Consider the following 20,580-nt stretch of genomic DNA (forward strand, 5'->3'; position numbering starts at 1 on the left):
TTTGTGAAATCGGAGGGCCTGTTGTTCGGACCTCTGGCAGTCTCTAAGGGGGTAGCAGAGGGTTCAATTCTCGGGCTGACTATTTTCTCTGTATATATCAACGATGTCGCTCTTGCTGCGGGTGATTCCCTGATCCACCTCTACGTAGACGACACCATTCTGTAAACATCTGGCCCTTCTTTGGACACTGTGTTAACTAACCTCCAGACAAGCTTCAATGCCACACAACTCTCCTTCCGTGGCCTTCAACTGCTCTTAAATGCTAGTAAAACCAAATGCATGCTTTTCAACCGTTCGCTGCCTGCACCCGCCCGCCGGACTAGCGTCACTACCCTGGACGGTTGTAACCTAGAATATGTGGACATCTATAAGTACCTAGGTGTCTGGCTAGACTGTAAACTCTCCTTCCAGACTCCTATTAAACATCTCCAATCTAAAATCAAATCAAGAATCAACTTCCTATTTCGCAACAAAGCCCCCTTCACTCACGCCGCCAAACATACCCTCGTAAAACTGACTATCCTACCAATCCTCAACTTCCGCAATGTCATTTACAAAATAGCTTCCAATACTCTATTCAGCAAACTGGATGCAGTCTATCACAGTGCCATCCGTTTTGTCACCAAAGCCCCTTATACCACCCACCACTGCGACCTGTATGCTCTAGTCGGCTGGCCCTCGCTACATATTCGTCGCCAGACCCACAGGCTCCAGGTCATCTATAAGTCTTTGCTAGGTAAAGTTCCGCCTTATCTCAGCTCACCGGTCACGATAACAACACCCACCCGTAGTACTCGCTCCAGCAGGTATATCTCACTGGTCATCCGCAGTCAACACCTAATTTGGCTGCCTTCCATCAGTTCTCTGCTGCCAACGACTGGAACGAATTGCAAAAATCGCTGAAGCTGGAGACTTATATTTCCCTCACTAACGTTAAACATCAGATATCTGAGCAGCTAACCGATCACTGCAGCTGTACATAGTCCATCTGTAAATAACCCACCCAATCTACCTCCAGCCTCATTCTATCCCTATATTGTTTTTATTGACCTTTTTGCTCTTTTGCACACCAGCATTTCTACTTGCACATCATCATCTGCTCATCTATCACTCCAGTGTTCATTTGCTAAACTGTAATTACTTCGCTACTATGGCCTATTCCTTGCCTTACCTCCTCACGCCATTTGCACACACTGTATATAGACTTTCTTTTTTTTCTATTGTATTATTGACTGTACGCTTGTTTATTCCATGTGTAACTCTGTGTTGTTGTTTGTGTCGCACTGCTTTGCTTTATCTTGGCCAGGTCGCAGTTGTAAATGAGAACTTGTTCTCAACTGGCCTACCTGGTTAAATAAAGGTGAAATAAAAATACATTTAAAAAGACACATCTAAAAATGAAAGAAATTCAGATATTTCCAGGATAATTGCTAGTCTAATTTCTATTCATTATTGTTGCGCTGGTCATATTTCATACTTATGTGAAACACACTCGACAAGCCTATAAAACCCCACAATGTTATTCCTTCTTTTTCAGATATTTGAAGCCTCATAAGACCTTAACAATATTAGTCACCTCCTCTCGTCACTCACACCAACATATGTTTGACACCCCCGTCCCCCCGTCCTCCTGTCCCCCCGTCCCCTCTTCCTCCTGTCCCCTCGTCCTCCTGTCCCCCTCCCCTGTCCTCCTGTCCCCTCATCCCCTCTTCCTCCTGTCGTCCCTCGTCCTCCTGTGTCCCCCCCTCCTGTCCCCCATCCCCTGTCCCCTGTCCCCCATCCCCTCTTCCTCCTGTCCCCTCGCCCTCCTGTCCCCCATCCCCTCGTCGTCCCCCCTTCCTCCTGTCCCCCGTCCCCTCGTCCTCCTGTCCCCTCATCTGTCCCTCCGTCCCCCGTCCCCTCCCCTCCTGTCCCCCCCCCCTCTCTTCCCTCCTGTCCCCCTTCCTCCTGTCCCCCCCCGTCCCCTCTTCCTCCTGTCCCCCGTCCCCTCGTCCTCCTGTCCCCCCCATCCTCCCGTCCTCCTGTCCCCCGTCCCCTCTTCCTCCTGTCCCCCCGTCCCCTCGTCCTCCTGTCCCCCATCCCCTCATCCTCCTCCTGTCCTCCTCCGTCCCTCGTCCTCATGTCCCCCCCGTCCCCTCCCTCGTCCTCCTGTCCCCTCGTCCTCCTGTCCCCCGTCCTCCTGTCCCCTCCCCTTCCTCCTGTCCCCCTGTCCCCTCTTCCTCCTGTCCCCATCCCCTCGTCCTCCTGTCCCCCGTCCCCTCTTCCTCCTGTCGTCCCCCTGTCCCTCGTCCTCCTGTCCCCCATCCCCTCCATCCTCCTGTCCCCTCCGTCCCCTCTTCCTCCTGTGTCCCCTCTTCCTCCTGTCCCCCCCCTCGTCCTCCTGTGTCTGTCCCCCGTCCTCCTGTCCCCGTCCCCTCATCCTCCTGTCCCCCGTTCCCTCTTCCTCCCATCCCCTCTTCTCCATCCTCCTGTCTCCCGTCCCCGTCCCCTCTTCCTCCTGTCCCCCATCCCCTCATCCTCCTGTCCTGTCCCCCGTCCTCCCACCACCCCTGCCCTTCCTCCTGTCCCCCCGTCCCCTCTCCTCCCTCCTGTCCCCCCCCCGTCCCCTCTTCCTCCTGTCCCCTCGTCCTCCTGTGTCCCCCGTCCTCCTGTCCCCCCCCCCATCCCCTCGTCCACCTGTCCCCTCGTCCTCCTGTCCCCCGTCCCCTCCCTCCGTCCTCCTGTCCCCCCGTCCCCTCTTCCTCCTGTCCCCCGTCCCCTCCTTCCTCCGTCCCCTCTTCCTCCTGTCCCCCCGTCCCCTCGTCCTCCTGTCATCCCCTGTCCCCCGTCCCCTCTTCCTCCTCCTGTCCCCCCCGTCCCCTCTTCCTCCTGTCGTCCCCTTCCTCCTGTCCCCCCCCGTCCCCTCATCCTCCTGTGTCCTGTCCCCGTCCCCTCTTCCTCTTCCTCCCATCCCTCTTCTTCCTGTCCCTCCCCGTCCTCCGTCCCCTCTTCCTCCCGTCCCTGTCCCCTCTTCCTCCTGTCCCCACATCCCCTCATCCTCCTGTCCCCTCTTCCTCTCGTCCCCTCATCCTTCTGTCCCTTCGTCCTCCCACCACCCCATGCCCTCGTCCTCCCATTCCCCCATCCTCCCGTCCCCTCGTCCTCCCATCCCCCATCCTTCCGTCCCCTCGTCCTCCTGTCCCCCATCCTCCCGTCCCCTCGTCCTCCCATCCCCCATCCTCCCATCCCCTCGTCCTCCTGTCCCCCATCCTCCCGTCCCCTCGTCCCCTCATCCCCCATCCTCCCGTCCCCTCTTCCTACCGTCCCCTCATCCTTCTGTCCCCTCGTCCTCCCATCACCCCATCCCTTCGTCCTCCCATCCCCCATCCTCCCGTCCCCTCGTCCTCCCAACCCCCATCCTCCCGTCCCCTCGTCCTCCTGTCCCCCCATCCTCCCGTCCCCTCATCCTCCTGTACGCTCGTCCTCCCTTCCCCCCTGTCCCCGTCCCACTCTGGGGGGATTAGACAGAGACAGCAGGTAGACAGAGATCCTCTCCACTGATAACACAGGACACACACAAAAGCTTGATAATAATCACCTCAAACACATATGCCTTGAAGTGCACAGGGGACATAGCATATTCCAGCAAGGCCATATCTGATAAGGGGTCGCCAGCATTCAGACACATTGTTTCAGGGTGTGGTATCTGACGCTGTAACATCAGACTGAGATTCCTTCCCTCTGGGGTCAGGAAGTGAGAAGCTAGTCAAACCGTTCCTTATGTTACATAACCCCTCACACACACACGCCCTTCCTCACTTCCTAACAGTAGACTCTTAAAGAGTGTACTGGACTGATAGGGTGTTTCTGTCGCAGAGACAGACATGTATGTGACAGGCTGAATGAAGTAGGCTATAGGGGGTGGGGCGGGGGCTTGAAAAGAAAAATGCTAATTCCAGCGCTGTATACCATTGGCCAGCGTCCAGGAACAATAACAACAACAAAAACGCTGTGTTGTTGCCTCATTCTGTATTTCATTAATATTGCAATGGCTACAAACACAAGCAAGACCACAGAGCAATCAGCATACAAGTAAAAGGGGGGGGGGGAGGTGTTCAATATGGGAACAAATCAGAGTCGTCTTCAGAGACGTGGTTGAAAAAGCTGCACTAGATACTCCAGATGCCACTACACTTGGCTGGCCTGGGAGCCGCTTTAAAGTACAAAAGACGCAGAGAAGACTTGAACGGAGAACAGAGGACAAGAAAGAAAAAAACCTTGGAGAGACAAATGGAAGGCTCTTATCAGTGTTCCAAACAGAGTGTTGCCATTAGAACAAAGCCCATTCGCTGTGAAGCGTCCGTCTCTCTCTCTCGTTCGCCGTGCCCCCCTCGCTCTGTTCAACACAAAGGCATTCACTCACAAGCTGCCACAACAGTCCATTTCGATTCAGCTGTTTGTTCATTCCCCTTTAATGTCTTGTTCTTCTCTTTTCTCTGGCCAGTTTATTTTGTTTTAAGTATGATTCACCTGAACATTCACAGTCAGAGGAGCCAAGGACTCTAGAGTTGGAGGAGTCACTCACCTCAATAGAAAATAAAGTAACTTAAAAACTTTTTTATTTTTTATTAAATATTAACTTATTGACCTGGGTCAGTTACACAGCCCTGAACATGAGGTGTTTTTTCAAGGAACAGTTTATTGGTCTTCCACAAAAAATGACCCAGATTACCGAAAGTGACTGAACTGCTACAGTACGACAGAACTAGTGAGCTCTGCTACAGTACGGCAGAACTAGTGAGCTCTGCTACAGTACGGCAGAACTAGGGAGCTCTGCTACAGCACAGCAGAACTAGGGAGCTCTGCTACAGCACAGCAGAACTAGGAGCTCTGCTACAGCACAGCAGAACTAGGGAGCTCTGCTACAGCACAGCAGAACTAGGGAGCTCTGCTACAGCACAGCAGAACTAGGATCTCTGCTACAGCACAGCAGAACTAGGAGCTCTGCTACAGCACAGCAGAACTAGGAGCTCTGCTACAGCACAGCAGAACTAGGGAGCTCTGCTACAGCACAGCAGAACTAGGAGCTCTGCTACAGCACAGCAGAACTAGGAGCTCTGCTACAGTACGGCAGAACTAGGAGCTCTGCTACAGCACAGCAGAACTAGGAGCTCTGCTACAGCACGGCAGAACTAGGGAGCTCTGCTACAGTACGGCAGAACTAGGAGCTCTGCTACAGCACAGCAGAACTAGGGAGCTCTGCTACAGCACAGCAGAACTAGGAGCTCTGCTACAGCACAGCAGAACTAGGAGCTCTGCTACAGCACAGCAGAACTAGGAGCTCTGCTACAGTACTCCTCTGTGTGCAATATTCTCTATTGACTGGCCTGCAATTCCAATCGATGATAAACTTCATGTGACCCTCAATCTGTTACACCAGGGAGGTGGCAGCAATGATCACAACCCCTTCTGCACTCACCCTCAACCCCCTTCACCCCGTTCCATCCTCCTTCCCTCATTCCCCCCCCCCTCCCCCACAGTCATACCCCTCATGACTTGTTGGCTGTCTGCGTGAGCTACGTTTAGAAATTGCACAGCACTCACAATTGTCACTTTACTAATCTAATTAAAAACTATGAACAGCCAAGCGTGTAAAAAGAAGAAAGCAAAAAGAGAACTCAACATGAATCACAGGATCCTGTCAGCTCACCATAGAGCAGGGTCCTGTCAGGCCACCATAGAGCAGGGTCCTGTCAGCTCACCATAGAGAAGGGTCCTGTCAGCTTACCATAGAGCAGGGTCCTGTCAGCTCACCATAGAGCAGGGTCCTGTCAGCTCACCATAGAGAAGGGTCCTGTCAGCTCACCATAGAGCAGGGTCCTGTCAGCTCACCATAGAGAAGGGTCCTGTCAGGCCACCATAGAGCAGGGTCCTGTCAGCTCACCATAGAGCAGGGTCCTGTCAGCTCACCATAGAGCAGGGTCCTGTCAGCTCACCATAGAGCAGGGTCCTGTCAGCTCACCATAGAGAAGGGTCCTGTCAGCTTACCATAGAGCAGGGTCCTGTCAGGCCACCATAGAGCAGGGTCCTGTCAGCTCACCATAGAGAAGGGTCCTGTCAGCTCACCATAGAGAAGGGTCCTGTCAGCTCACCATAGAGCAGGGTCCTGTCAGCTCACCATAGAGCAGGGTCCTGTCAGCTCACCATAGAGCAGGGTCCTGGCAGCTCACCATAGAGAAGGGTCCTGTCAGCTTACCATAGAGCAGGGTCCTGTCAGCTCACCATAGAGCAGGGTCCTGGCAGCTCACCATAGAGAAGGGTCCTGTCAGCTTACCATAGAGAAGGGTCCTGTCAGCTCACCATAGAGCAGGGCCCACAGTTTTTAAACAGTGTAATTAAGCCACTATGGAGGTTCCGGGTTTTCAGTCTTTGCTTATTTCATTTTCATACATTAAAGATGATTGGGTTTGCTGAGTACTGAGTACATTCATATTCAGATATCCTGTACATACTCACACACAATCTTTTTTTGTTGGGGGGAGGGTGGGACTGTTTATTTTCGTCCTTGAGTTACCTTGGCCCTTAACATTTTCTAGGAGTATGCATAGACTTTACAATAATAGAGAATGAATAGATGTGACTACATAAGCCGGCCTTACATGTCCAAGTGTTGTAATTAACTTCAAAATACGATAAAGGTATTTATTAGGTCTCCAGTTACTGTTGCCATGGAGACAATATTATGGGGTAGTAATTTGTCTAACTGCCCAGAAGTGCAGGAACAACCACCTCTACAGTAAATTCACAGACAAGGGTGTTGTAATAAAGTGCAGGCCTACTGTATATGACACAGAAAGAACTACTTCAGATACGTTATTCATATATTCTGTCTTGTAATTTATGGCTTATAGGAAAACGGAGGTCCCTTCCACCTGTGTCTTCCATCACACTGGTAAATGATGATGACATAAGCGGAACACCTGATACTGAAGATGAGACTAATTCACTGGAGAGAAGATAATTAGCTAAAATGACAATTAAATGTTTCTGATGTGCTCAGTGCAATTAATGTCATACTTAAATAAATTACCTTTTAATCAAATTGGCCACCATTTTGCCATAACATTACAGGGAAGTTTATATTTGTTTAAAACAAACTACACTATAATTTGCAGACTACTCTACTTTCTTAGGGGCCTAATAATGCATAAACCAAATTATGAGAATGTTATGTTTGGTTTGTGTCCCTCAAAAAGAGAGTCTCTTGAGAACCCATTAATAACCAGAACGTTCCGATAACGTGTGGAAACTTCCGGAGAGGAAGGGGATTTATAAAACACTGTTGAAACCTTTTGAGCAGATTAACCAGACGTTTCCTTCAGCGTCTTAAATGAGAGAGGGCTTCCTTTGGAGGGTGGGTTGTTTTCCATACACATCGCTGATTGTTGAAGTAAAGGAATGGAAGTAAAGAAATGGTCCTTTTTTGTTGTTGTCTGGAGTGGCCGACTTATTCCCCTCTCGCTCACCCGTGTCATTTCTTTTGCGGGGCGATTGTGTGCCAACTTGGCCTTTTCCCTCAGGAGACTGGAACTATTTTCTTATTTGGCCCCACTTTAACTGAGCAGTGTGTTCCTGACACTCTTTCCAAGCTGGCAGCAGGGGCTTCCTTGTATAAGCTGGTCCTGCTGACTATCTTTACTCTGACTAAAAGAGCAGAATCTGCATCAAATGTCCCATTGCAACAAAGGGCCTAAATGAGATACACTGTAGATCAATAGAGTTCTGCAGAGCCCGGTCCCTCCATGTCCTGTGTGATCCTTTATGCTCTGCTTCAGCCATGGAGGTAGACACTTCTGCTGGTATTCAATCAAACTGTGGATTGATTTTATATTGCTCCAAATGATTTATGTAATTACAAAGACAATGTTTTGGGATTAAATACTTGACTTCCATCTTTTTGCAGTAGTGAAAGTGTTACGTTTCCTAACAGCGTTTACTTCTCCATATTTACAAAAAAAGAATGTAGAAATGCTGAATATGATTTTCAAGCCCACATGTTCCCCCTGTCCACCATGCACTAGGAGTCAGCTAGGTGGTACTGCAAAGCATCTCCCCTCACATCCAGATGCACTCACTCCGACCGGGAATACTGAACCACAAACAGCCTCATTGGTGGGCATAATACCCATTCCAGCTGCTATGCACCTCCATGTTTGCCCTCTCTGAAGCAAAGGCACACACACACACACACACACACACACACACACACACACACACACACACACACACACACACACACACACACAAACACACAAACACACACACAAACACACACACGCCCTTAGAGGATTCCACCGGGCAGAAGGAACAGATGGCTGTGAAAAGTCATTCACACGTTCCCGCACGTTTCACTCATCAGAAAAGAAAAACCCTGGCAATGCTCTCGTCCAATCATTACCCTCAACTCTCAGGCGGCATCACTGCCTCTCCTGGAGACGACTTAAAGTGGGTTACTAAGCAATTTCTAGTCCAAACAAAAATGTCGCAAACGTGCCCTTGACATTTTTCAAACCGGTTAATTAAATATTCAAAGTAATCAGATACCTGCTCGTCTTGCAGCGACAATACAGGATGGGGCCTGAGCCAGAGCCTGGGTTAACCTGCTACCCCAGGAAGAACATCCTCTCATTATGACTGATGACTCCACCCACTCTTCTCAATGACAAAAGCCAGAGAGTGTTGGCCAATATCTGTGGAGAGCTTTGTTGTGAGTGGATGGCAACATGCTGCACTAACCACTTGTGTTAACTTCAAGACATTTGTCTGACGCAAACTTGTGGAGGCTGGTGGTGGTGGGGACAGTGTGAAGTGGTTGGAGAACGGGCCTAACAAAAATCTGATTTCTAAAATGTTAAATGGGAAATTGTTTTAACAGCAACAAAGATGGCAGACTGCAAAAAAAAAATGTACAAGTCAGGGTGCCTTTGAAGATATTTAATTAAAATCTAATCCTGCATTCTTAAAGACTCACATAAATTAAGCTGTCAGTCAGGAGATTTATGCATTCACATTTGCATATTGCATACAATTCATCAATTACTCATGTTTGAGAGGCCAGCATATCCCAGGGAGAGAGAGGCTGCCAGTGTGCCAGCACAGTGAGAACGAGGGAAAGACAGTGAGAGAGACGGAGAGAGGGAGAGGTGGGGCCGACCCATTGATGCCCAGAAGAAGTCAGTCTCCATATGGCCACACACTCAACTCAAACTGCTGAAACCTCCCTTTGCCCATCCCACATATATAAAACCTCCCTATGCCCATCCCACATATATAAAACCTCCCTATGCCCATCCCACATATATAAAACCTCCCAATGCCCATTCCACATATATAAAACCTCCCTATGCCCATCCCACATATATAAAACCTCCCTATGCCCATCCCACATATATAAAACCTCCCTATGCCCATCCCACATATATAAAAAACCTCCCTATGCCCATCCCACATATATAAAACCTCCCTATTCCCATCCCACATATATAAAACCTCCCTATGCCCATCCCACATATATAAAACCTCCCTATTCCCATCCCACATATATAAAACCTCCCTATGCCCATCCCACATATATAAAACCTCCCAATGCCCATTCCACATATATAAAACCTCCCTATGCCCATCCCACATATATAAAACCTCCCTATGCCCATCCCACATATACAAAACCTCCCTATGCCCATCCCACATATATAAAACCTCCCTATTCCCATCCCACATATATAAAACCTCCCTATGCCCATCCCACATATATAAAACCTCCCTATGCCCATCCCTCATATATAAAACCTCCCTATTCCCATCCCACATATATAAAACCTCCATATGCCCATCCCACATATATAAAACCTCCTTATGCTCATCCCACATATATAAAACCTCCCTATGCCCATCCCACATATATAAAATCTCCCTATTTCCATCCCACATATATAAAACCTCCCTATGCCCATTCCACATATATAAAACCTCCCTATGCCCATTCCACATATATAAAACCTCCCTATTCCCATCCCACATATATAAAACCTCCCTATGCCCATCCCACATATATAAAACCTCCCTATTCCCATCCCACATATATAAAACCTCCCTACGCCCATTCCACATATATAAAACCTCCCTATGCCCATCCCACATACTGTATATAAAACCTCCCTATGCCCATCCCACATACTGTATATAAAACCTCCCTATGCCCATCCCACATATATAACACCTCCCTATGCCCATCCCACATATATAAAACCTCCTTATACTCATCCCACATATATAAAACCCCCCTATGCCCATTCCACATATATAAAACCTCCCTATGCCCATCCCACATATATAACACCTCCCTATGCCCATCCCACATATGAAAAACTGCTAGCTGGGCAATGCATGTAACCCGAGAAAGCAATTTGTGACGTAATGTTTATACTGTATCAAGTATTGGATTATTATTGATCAATGACCCCCGTTAACCCCTACCCTTGCTCCAAAGGTATAGGAAGGAAGAATGTTAAGAGAGCGTTGGCACACAAATTCTTGAGCATTGCGCTTTAGTTTGATTCCGCATAGGAATGATCATTTATTACGATAACTTCTTCAAATCATCTCTAGGACTTTACCATAAACAAGACCTTTGGCTGGACAGTAAAATACAAATGAGAAGAAAAATAAGATATAGAGCAGGTCTTTAAAAACTCTAGTAACATACAGCAATACGGAGGAGGTCTTTATAAACTCTAGTAACATACAGCGATATAGAGCTGGTCTTTATAAACTCTAGTAACATACAGCGATATAGAGCAGGTCTTTATAAACTCTAGTAACATACAGCAATACGGAGGAGGTCTTTATAAACTCTAGTAACATACAGCGATATAGAGCTGGTCTTTATAAACTCTAGTAACATACAGCGATATAGAGCAGGTCTTTATAAACTCTAGTAACATACAGCGATATAGAGCAGGTCTTTATAAACTCTAGTAACATACAGCGATATAGAGCAGGTCTTTATAAACTCTAGTAACATGCAGCCACATAGAGCATGTCTTTATAAACTCTAGTAACATACAGCGATATAGAGCAGGTCTTTATAAACTCTAGTAACATACAGCGATATAGAGCAGGTCTTTATAAACTCTAGTAACATAACATACAGCGATATAGAGCAGGTCTTTATAAACTCTATAGAGCAGGTCTTTATAAACTCTAGTAACATACAGCTTTATAAATATAGGTCTTTATAAACTCTAGCAGCAGCGATATAGAGCAGGTCTTTATAAACTCTAGTAACATACAGCGATATAGAGCAGGTCTTTATAAACTCTAGTAACATACAGCGATATAGAGCAGGTCTTTATAAACTCTAGTAACATACAGCGATATAGAGCAGGTCTTTATAAACTCTAGTAACATAAACTCTAGTAACATACGATATAGAGCAGGTCTTTATAAACTCTAGTAACATGCAGCGATATAGAGCAGGTCTTTATAAACTCTAGTAACATGCAGCGATATAGAGCAGGTCTTTATAAACTCTAGTAACATGCAGCGATATAGAGCAGGTCTTTATAAACTCTAGTAACATACAGAGCAGGTCTTTATAAACTCTAGTAACATACAGCGATATAGAGCAGGTCTTTATAAACTCTAGTAACATGCAGCGATATAGAGCAGGTCTTTATAAACTCTAGTAACATGCAGCGATATAGAGCAGGTCTTTATAAACTCTAGTAACATACAGCGATATAGAGCAGGTCTTTATAAACTCTAGTAACATGCAGCGATATAGAGCAGGTCTTTATAAACTCTAGTAACATACAGCGATATAGAGCAGGTCTTTATAAACTCTAGTAACATACAGCAGGTCTTTATAAACTCTAGTAACATAGAGCAGGTCTTTATAAACTCTAGTAACATACAGCGATATAGAGCAGGTCTTTATAAACTCTAGTAACATACAGCGAGTAACATACAGCGATATAGAGCAGGTCTTTATAAACTCTATATAAAGCAGGTCTTTAACATAACATACAGCGATATAGAGCAGGTCTTTATAAACTCTAGTAACATACAGCGATATAGAGCAGGTCTTTATAAACTCTAGTAACATGCAGATATAGAGCAGGTCTTTATAAACTCTAGTAACATGCAGCGATATAGAGCAGTCTTTATAAACTCTAGTATAGAGCAGGTCTTTATAAACTCTAGTAACATGCAGCGATATAGAGCAGGTCTTTATAAACTCTAGTAACATACAGCGATATAGAGCAGGTCTTTATAAACTCTAGTAACATACAGCGATATAGAGCAGGTCTTTATAAACTCTAGTAACATACAGCGATATAGAGCAGGTCTTTATAAACTCTAGTAACATACAGCGATATAGAGCAGGTCTTTATAAACTCTAGTAACATGCAGCGATATAGAGCAGGTCGTTATAAACTCTAGTAACATACAGCGATATAGAGCAGGTCGTTATAAACTCTAGTAACATGCAGCGATATAGAGCAGGTCTTTATAAACTCTAGTAACATACAGCGATATAGAGCAGGTCTTTATAAACTCTAGTAACATACAGCAGGTCTTTATAAATATAGAGCAGGTCTTTATAAACTCTAGTAACATACAGCGATATAGAGCAGGTCTTTATAAACTCTAGTAACATACAGCGATATAAAGCAGGTCTTTATAAACTCTAGTAACATACAGCGATATAGAGCAGGTCTTTATAAACTCTAGTAACATACAGCGATATAGAGCAGGTCTTTATAAACTCTAGTAACATGCAGCCACATAGAGCAGGTCTTTATAAACTCTAGTAACATGCAGCGATATAGAGCAGGTCTTTATAAACTCTAGTAACATACAGCGATATAGAGCAGGTCTTTATAAACTCTAGTAACATACAGCGATATAGAGCAGGTCTTTATAAACTCTAGTAACATACAGCGATATAGAGCAGGTCTTTATAAACTCTAGTAACATGCAGCGATATAGAGCAGGTCTTTATAAACTCTAGTAACATGCAGCGATATAGAGCAGGTCTTTATAAACTCTAGTAACATACAGCGATATAGAGCAGGTCTTTATAAACTCTAGTAACATGCAGCGATATAGAGCAGGTCTTTATAAACTCTAGTAACATACAGCGATATAGAGCAGGTCTTTATAAACTCTAGTAACATACAGCGATATAGAGCAGGTCTTTATAAACTCTAGTAACATAGCAGCAGGTCTTTATAAATAGAGCAGGTCTTTATAAACTCTAGTAACATGCAGCGATATAGAGCAGGTCTTTATAAACTCTAGTAACATACAGCGATATAGAGCAGGTCTTTATAAACTCTAGTAACATGCAGCGAGTAACATAGAGCAGGTCTTTATAAACTCTAGTAACATACAGCGATATAGAGCAGGTCTTTATAAACTCTAGTAACATGCAGCGATATAGAGCAGGTCTTTATAAACTCTAGTAACATACAACGATATAGAGCAGGTCTTTATAAACTCTAGTAACATAGAGCGATATAGAGCAGGTCTTTATAAACTCTAGTAACATAGAGCGATATAGAGCAGGTCTTTATAAACTCTAGTAACATAGAGCGATATAGAGCAGGTCTTTATAAACTCTAGTAACATAGAGCGATATAGAGCAGGTCTTTATAAACTCTAGTAACATAGAGCGATATAGAGCAGGTCTTTATAAACTCTAGTAACATGCAGCGATATAGAGCAGGTCGTTATAAACTCTAGTAACATACAGCAGGTCTTTATAAACTCTAGATATAGAGCAGGTCGTTATAAACTCTAGTAACATGCAGCGATATAGAGCAGGTCTTTATAAACTCTAGTAACATACAGCGATATAGAGCAGGTCTTTATAAACTCTAGTAACATACAGCGATATAGAGCAGGTCTTTATAAACTCTAGTAACATGCAGCGATATAGAGCAGGTCTTTATAAACTCTAGTAACATACAGCGATATAGAGCAGGTCTTTATAAACTCTAGTAACATACAGCGATATAGAGCAGGTCTTTATAAACTCTAGTAACATACAGCGATATAGAGCAGGTCTTTATAAACTCTAGTAACATAGAGCGATATAGAGCAGGTCTTTATAAACTCTAGTAACATAGAGCGATATAGAGCAGGTCTTTATAAACTCTAGTAACATAGAGCGATATAGAGTAGGTCTTTATAAACTCTAGTAACATACAGCGATATAGAGCTGGTCTTTATAAACTCTAGTAACATACAGCGATATAGAGTAGGTCTTTATAAACTCTAGTAACATGCAGCGATATAGAGCAGGTTGTTATAAACTCTAGTAACATACAGCGATATAGAGCAGGTCGTTATAAACTCTAGTAACATGCAGCGATATAGAGCTGGTCTTTATAAACTCTAGTAAAATACAGCGATATAGAGCAGGTCTTTATAAACTCTAGTAACATACAGCGATATAGAGCAGGTCTTTATAAACTCTAGTAACATACAGCAATACGGAGGATGTCTTTATAAACTCTAGTAACATACAGCGATATAGAGCAGGTCTTTATAAACTCTAGTAACATACAGCGATATAGAGCAGGTCTTTATAAACTCTAGTAACATGCAGCCACATAGAGCAGGTCTTTATAAACTCTAGTAACATGCAGCGATATAGAGCAGGTCTTTATAAACTCTAGTAACATGCAGCGATATAGAGCAGGTCTTTATAAACTCTAGTAACATGCAGCGATATAGAGCAGGTCTTTATAAACTCTAGTAACATGCAGCCACATAGAGCAGGTCTTTATAAACTCTAGTAACATACAGCGATATAGAGCAGGTCTTTATTAACTCTAGTAACATGCAGCGATATAGAGCAGGTCTTTATTAACTCTAGTAACATGCAGCGATATAGAGCAGGTCTTTATAAACTCTACTAGGTGTCAATGTGTCAATGTGTCACGTGTCAATGTGCCGTTGACCAAGACACTCAACCCTACCTGTTCCTGTAAGTTGGTCTGTATAAGAGATACTCAACCCTACCTGTTCCTGTAAGTTGGTCTGTATAAGAGACACTCAACCCTACCTGTTCCTGTAAGTTGGTCTGTATAAGAGACACTCAACCCTACCTGTTCCTGTAAGTTGGTCTGTATAAGAGACACTCAACCCTACCTGTTCCTGTAAGTTGGTCTGTATAAGAGACACTCAACCCTACCTGTTCCTGTAAGTTGGTCTGTATAAGAGCGTCTGCTAAATGATGTAAATATATTCGGCGCATGTGACAAACTAACGTGATTAGATGTAGTGTGTCAGCCAGGACTCCTGACTAGAGGGATAGACTACGGCCATCTACTGTACCAGCTCACATGAACTGTCCGTTGGAATACGGCCTCAAGGCAGACGTGTCAGTCAACAACACAGTTCTAGATAGCCATGGACTGTCTCTACAGTTTTAGGAGTCATATAGACGGTCATCTTTTCTCTGTCCACAGAACAATAGGTTAACAATACATATGTTTTGACATCAAAATCAAATCAACTGCGTGAATATTAGTTTACAGGCTTTTGAAAGCAGTTTAATTTTACCCAGCAACACCAGGGTAAAGGAATCATCTGATGTGAGCTCAGTCTCCTGAATGCTACACGTGGAACTAGAAATACAGCAGAGTCAAGGTCACACCATTCATATGCTGGAGGCATCTTTAATCATTTCATCAGCTATTCAAGTAGAGTAGAGGTCGACCGATTAATCGGCCGATTTCAAGTTTTCACCTTTATTTTACCTTTATTTAACTAAGCAAGTCAGTTAAGAACACATTCTTATTTTCAATGACGGCCTATGAACAGTGGGTTAACTGCCTGTTCAGGGGCAGAACGACAGATTTTCACCTTGTCCGCTCGGGGATCAGTTAACTAGTCCAACGCTCTAACCACCTGCCTCACAAGGAGCCTGCCTGTTACACGAATGCAGTAAGCCAAGGTAAGTTGCTAGCTAGCATTAAACTTATCTTATAAAAAACAATCAATCAATCAATCATAATCACTAGTTAACTACACATGGTTGATGATATTACTAGATTATCTAGCGTGTCCTGCGTTGCATATAATCGATGCGGTGCGTATCGTTGCTCCAATGTGTGGAGCAATGAACATCAATGCCTTTCTTAAAATCAATACACAGAAGTATATATTTTTAAACCTGCATATTTAGCTAAAATAAATCCAGGTTAGCAGGCAATATTAGCCAGGTGAAATTGTGTCACTTCTCTTGCGTTCATTGCACGCAGAGTCAGTGTATATGCAACAGTTTGGGCCACCTAATTTGCCAGAATTTTACGTAATAATGAAATAACATTAAAGGTTGTGCAATGTAACAGGAATATTTAGACTAATGGATGCCACCCCTTAGATAAAATACGGAATGGTTCCGTATTTCACTGAAAGCATAAACGTCTTGTTTTCAAGATGATAGTTTCCGGATTCGACCATATTAATGACCTAAGGCTCGTATTTCTGTGTGTTATTATGTTATAACTAAGTCTATGATTTGATGGAGGAGTCTGAATGAGTGATGGTAGGCAGCAGCAGGCTCGTAAGCATTCATTCAAACAGTACTTTCGTGCGTTTTGCCAGCAGCTCTTCATTGTGCGTCAAGCATTGCTATGTTTATGAATTCAAGCATATCAACTCCCGAGATTAGGCTCGTGTAACCGATGTGAAATGGCTAGATAGTTAGCGGGGTGCGCGCTAATAGCGTTTCAAACGTCACTCGCTCTGAGCCTTCTAGTAGTTGATCCCCTTGCTCTGCATGGGTAACACTGCATCGAGGGTGGCTGTTGTCGTTGTGTTCCTGGTTCGAGCCCAGGGAGGAGCGAGGAGAGGGACGGAAGCTATACTGTTACACTGGCAATACTAAAGTGCCTTTAAGAACATCCTATAGTCAAAGGTTAATGAAATACAAATGGTATAGAGAGAAATAGTGTCATGGACTGTTTCGGTTTAGTTTCTCACTTTGTTATTTTGTTCTAATGTTCAGTGTTATTAAAAATCCTGAACTCTTACCACGCTGCGCTTTGGTCCGATCCTTCTTCATCAGACGACCGTTACAAATAGTCCTATAATTCCTATAATAACTACAATCTAAAACTTAATTTAACTGGGAATATTGAAGACTCATGTTAAAAGGAACCATCAGCTTTCATATGTTCTCATGTTCTGAGCAAGGAACTTAAACGTTAGCTTTCTTACATGGCACATATTGCACTTTTGCTTTCTTCTCCAACACTTTGTTTTTGCATTATTTAAACCAAATTGAACATGTTTCATTATTTATTTGAGGCTAAATTGATTTTATTGATGTATTATATTAAGTTAAAATAAGTGTTCATTCAGTCTTGTTGTAATTGTCATTATTACAAATAAATTTTAAAAATTGTCAGATTAATCGGTTTCTGCGTTTTTTGGTCCTCCAATAATCGGTATCGGTATCAGTCGACCTCTAGTCTGAAGCAATTCAATATCAGTGGGATTAGAGCAGTCTATTGTACATGTGTCGTATTAAGAAGAAGGCCCAGCAGAATGAGAGCTGTGGCTGTGACCAGGCCTTCTGACAGCCAATCCAGCCTCAGACTCAGGCCCTAGTCCCATTATCCTGATAGGTGGTTGTCTGACATGCACACTGTGGAAGGTGATGAGGACCTGAGCTCCCAAACAAACACAAAAAGAGACAAACACAGAGCCCGGGGAGGCGAGGCAGAAGTCGCAGCCCATGGAGGGTTCCTCTACTCTATTGGAGCGTCTCTTCACATTGGCCTCGTCAATAGTTAATGAGGCCTGCATATTTAATGATTATTTATCCAGTCAAAGGCGACATGGGAGACAGGTTTTACCTCATTGATAGCTCCACCCCTTCCTGGTGTTCTGCTGATAAGCCAAGCTGCTGACTGGATGTGCATCAGAGAGCCAGTCCGCCACAAAGCAGGCCACTATGCAAGCCACTATGCAAGCCACTATGCAGGCCACTATGCAGACCCCTAAGCAGACCACTAAGCAGACCACTAAGCAGGCCACTATGCAGGCCCCTAAGCAGACCACTAAGCAGACCACTAAGCAGGCCACTATGCAGGCCACTATGCAGGCCCCTAAGCAGACCACTAAGCAGCCCACTATGCAGACCACTAAGCAGACCACTAAGCAGGCCACTATGCAGGCCACTATGCAGGCCCCTAAGCAGACCACTAAGCAGGCCACTATGCAGACCACTAACAGACCACTAAGCAGACCACAAAGCAGGCCACTAAGCAGACCACTAAGCAGGCCACTGAGAAAGCCACTAAGCATACCACTAAGCAGACCACTAAGCAGACCACTAAGCAAGCCTCTAAGCAGACCACTAAGCAGACCACTAACAGACCACTAACAGACCACTAAGCAGACCACTAAGCAGAAGCAGACCACTAAGCAGACCAATAAGCAGGTCACTAAGCAGACCACTAAGCAGACCACTAAGCAGACCACTAACAGACCACTAAGCAGACCACTAAGCAGACCACTAAGCAGACCACTAACAGACCACTAAGCAGACCACTAAGCAGGTCACTAAGCAGACCACTAAGCAGGCCACTAAGCAGACCACTAAGCAGACCACTAACAGACCACTAAGCAGACCACTAAGCAGACCACTAACAGCCCACTAAGCAGACCACTAAGCAGACCACTAAGCAGACCACTAACAGACCACTAAGCAGACCACTAAGCAGACCACTAAGCAGACCACTAAGCAGACCACTAACAGACCACTAAGCAGACCACTAAGCAGACCACTAAGCAGGCCACTAAGCAGACCACTAACAGACCACTAAGCAGACCACTAAGGGGAATGGGGAGTTTAGGGTTCAGGTTTCCTATGTCTCTGGTGGTATTGTATAAGGATGATAGGTGGCGTGTATTGTACATGTGGGTTCAGGTACAGAGACTTTGGGAGTTCCAGGTTCATCTGTGTTCCAACTCCATATGTCTCATGCTACAACAAAAATGTAGTTCTCTGTTATTAACAGAGGGAATTCCTGCTTGGTTTTTATTCAAACGGCTGGTGTGAGGGAGTATGGGACTATGTTCAGGAGCTGAACACACAGACACACGCACGCACACACACACGCACACACAGTTCATCCATGGCTGAAGCTGAAAGAAGGGGCAGTCTACCTGCTGAAGAGGATCCTCACAGATTTCTCGAAGTGCTTCCTCCCTCCTCCTGACACCATGCAGATTTTAGCTTAAGTAACCAGCACTCATCATTTTCCTGAGGCTCAGCAGTGACACTTGTGGACTCCTGATGGTATTGAACACATGTCAAATGTCTTCCCTCCTGCTGTCCCTGGGTTCAGGGTGGGGAGGTGTAATTCCCCCTGAGTTGGTTTGTGGCCAATTATCTTTCTTCACCAATCAAGACGGATACGCCAGTCACAGATACATGATGTGACTGCACATCAGACCCTTTCACACCTCTGGCTGTGAAAACAACACACACCTCTGGCTTTGAAAACAACACACACCTCTGGCTGTGAAAACAACACACACCTCTGGCTGTGAAAACAACACACACCTCTGGCTGTGAAAACAACACACACCTCTGGCTGTGAAAACAACACACACCTCTGGCTTTGAAAACAACACACACCTCTGGCTTTGAAAACAACACACACCTCTGGCTTTGAAAACAACACACACCTCTGGCTGTGAAAACAACACACACATCTGGCTGTGAAAACAACACACACCTCTGGCTGTGAAAACAACACACACCTCTGACTTTGAAAACAACACACACTTCTGGCTGTGAAAACAACACACACCTCTGGCTGTGAAAACAACACAAAGTGTGTGTGTGTGTTCGTTTGTGTGTGTGTGTTCGTTTGTGTGTGTGTGTTCAGAGAGAGAGGGACTGACACGTCTCAGGGGAACAGCCCACCTTCCCTCCTCTCCTAAACTGTGCTTGACCCTCAGCCCAGTCCTACACAGTCGCACACACTTTCATCTCATTTTCAAAGCCTCCCTCAACACTTATTTCCCAGCTCAAATCCCACTTTCATCCTCCCTTCTCCACTCTTCCCTCCCTCCTCCACCCTTCCCTCCCTCCTCCACTCTTCCCTCCCTCCTCCACCCTTCCCTCCCTCCTCCACCCTTCCCTCCCTCCTCCACTCTTCCCTCCCTCCTCCACTCTTCCCTCCCTCCTCCACCCTTCCCTCCCTTCTCCACTCTTCCCTCCCTCCCTCCCTCCACCCTTCCCTCCCTCCTCCACTCTTCCCTCCATCCTCCACTCTTCCCTCCCTCCTCCACTCTTCCCTTCCTCCTTCACTCTTCCCTCCCCAACACTCCCCCCTCCACTGATTCCCTTCACTCCTCCACTCTTCCCTCCCTCTCCATCTCTGCCCACCTCTTTTCGTCTCTTTTAACGTGTCTTTCTCGTCTTCTCCTTCTCTCCTCCTCTCTGTCATTCCCTGTCTCTTCCTTAGTGAGTCTATTGGCAGAGTTTATCCTGTGACCGCCTGC

General features: G+C 45.3%; 1 protein-coding gene across 8 annotated transcripts in view; it reads right to left on the reverse strand.

The window, feature by feature from the left end:
* LOC115115796 (dachshund homolog 2-like) overlaps window positions 1-20,580 on the reverse strand; it is a 324,950-nt gene that overhangs the window by 194,668 nt on the left and 109,702 nt on the right. The window lies entirely within an intron of this gene.

The sequence above is a fragment of the Oncorhynchus nerka genome, linkage group LG19 (assembly GCF_034236695.1).
Source record: "Oncorhynchus nerka isolate Pitt River linkage group LG19, Oner_Uvic_2.0, whole genome shotgun sequence".
NCBI lineage: Eukaryota > Metazoa > Chordata > Actinopteri > Salmoniformes > Salmonidae > Oncorhynchus > Oncorhynchus nerka.